Source organism: Bufo bufo, chromosome 9 (genome assembly GCF_905171765.1).
Source record: "Bufo bufo chromosome 9, aBufBuf1.1, whole genome shotgun sequence".
Classification (NCBI taxonomy): domain Eukaryota; kingdom Metazoa; phylum Chordata; class Amphibia; order Anura; family Bufonidae; genus Bufo; species Bufo bufo.
Window position 1 is genome coordinate 5189798 of NC_053397.1, and position 1879 is coordinate 5191676.

The 1879-nt window shown below is 56.5% G+C and overlaps 1 long non-coding RNA gene across 1 annotated transcript; it reads right to left on the minus strand.

Moving 5' to 3' along the window:
* Positions 1-744: 744 nt before the first annotated feature.
* Positions 745-1057, minus strand: LOC120978641. The gene is made up of 3 exons (XR_005774147.1): positions 999-1057; positions 849-933; positions 745-769 (listed from the first exon to the last, which is right to left on the minus strand). It is a non-coding gene; the product is annotated as an uncharacterized LOC120978641 (long non-coding RNA).
* Between the last annotated feature and the right edge of the window lie 822 nt (positions 1058-1879).

A 1879-nucleotide genomic window follows, 5' to 3' on the forward strand; every position in this document is an offset into this window, starting at 1 on the left:
CTTCCTCTCCCCTCTCTGCACCCCTTATTTCTTCCTCACCTCTCTTCTGTGCTGTCTTACACTCACTCCCCCAATCTCGCCTCCTCTCCCCTCTCTGCACCCCTTCTTTCTTCCTCACCCGCACCTCTCTTCTGTGCTGTCTCGCACTCGCTCCCCCAATTTTGCCTCCTCTCCCCTCTCTGCACCCCTTCTTTCCTCACCCGCACCTCTCTTCTGTGCTGTCTTACACTCACTCCCCCAATCTCGCCTCCTCTCCCCTCTCTGCACCCCTTCTTTCTTCCTCACCCGCACCTCTCTTCTGTGCTGTCTTACACTCACTCCCCCAATCTCTCTTCCTCTCCCCTCTCTGCACCCCTTCTTTCTTCCTCACCTCTCTTCTGTGCTGTCTTACACTCACTCCCCCAATCTCGCCTCCTCTCCCCTCTCTGCACCCCTTCTTTCTTCCTCACCCGCACCTCTCTTCTGTGCTCACTCGCCTCCTCTCCCCTCTCTGCACCCCTTCTTTCTTCCTCACCCCCACCTCTCTTCTGTGCTGTCTTACACTCACTCCCCCAATCTCGCCTCCTCTCCCCTCTCTGCACCCCTTCTTTCTTCCTCACCCGCACCTCTCTTCTGTGCTGTCTTACACTCACTCCCCCAATCTTGCTTCCTCTCCCCTCTCTGCACCCCTTCTTTCTTCCTCACCTCTCTTCTGTGCTGTCTTACACTCACTCCCCCAATCTCACTTCCTCTCCCCTCTCTGCACCCCTTCTTTCTTCCTCACCCGCACCTCTCTTCTGTGCTGTCTTACACTCACTCCCCCAATCTCTCTTCCTCTCCCCTCTCTGCACCCCTTCTTTCTTCCTCACCTCTCTTCTGTGCTGTCTTACACTCACTCCCCCAATCTCGCCTCCTCTCCCCTCTCTGCACCCCTTCTTTCTTCCTCACCCGCACCTCTCTTCTGTGCTCACTCGCCTCCTCTCCCCTCTCTGCACCCCTTCTTTCTTCCTCACCCCCACCTCTCTTCTGTGCTGTCTTACACTCACTCCCCCAATCTCGCCTCCTCTCCCCTCTCTGCACCCCTTCTTTCTTCCGCACCCGCACCTCTCGTTTGTGCTGTCTTACACTCACTCCCCCAATCTCGCTTCCTCTCCCCTCTCTGCACCCCTTCTTTCTTCCTCACCTCTCTTCTGTGCTGTCTTACACTCACTCCCCCAATCTCGCCTCCTCTCCCCTCTCTGCACCCCTTCTTTCTTCCTCACCCGCACCTCTCTTCTGTGCTCACTCGCCTCCTCTCCCCTCTCTGCACCCCTTCTTTCTTCCTCACCCCCACCTCTCTTCTGTGCTGTCTTACACTCACTCCCCCAATCTCGCTTCCTCTCCCCTCTTTGCACCCCTTCTTTCTTCCTCACCTCTCTTCTGTGCTGTCTTACACTCACTCCCCCAATCTCACTTCCTCTCCCCTCTCTGCACCCCTTCTTTCTTCCTCACCTCTCTTCTGTGCTGTCTTACACTCACTCCCCCAATCTCTCTTCCTCTCCCCTCTCTGCACCCTTCTTCTTCCTCACCTCTCTTCTGTGCTGTCTTACACTCACTTCCCCCAATCTCGCCTCCTCTCCCCTCTCTGCACCCCTTCTTTCTTCCTCACTCCGCACCTCTCTTCTGTGCTCACTCGCCTCCTCTCCCCTCTCTGCACCCCTTCTTTCTTCCTCACCCCCACCTCTCTTCTGTGCTGTCTTACACTCACTCCCCCAATCTCGCTTCCTCTCCCCTCTCTGCACCCCTTCTTTCTTCCGCACCTCTCTTCTGTGCTGTCTTACACTCGCTCCCCCAATCTCGCTTCCTCTCCCCTCTCTGCACCCCTTCTTTCTTCCTCACCCCCACCTCTTCTGTGCTGTCT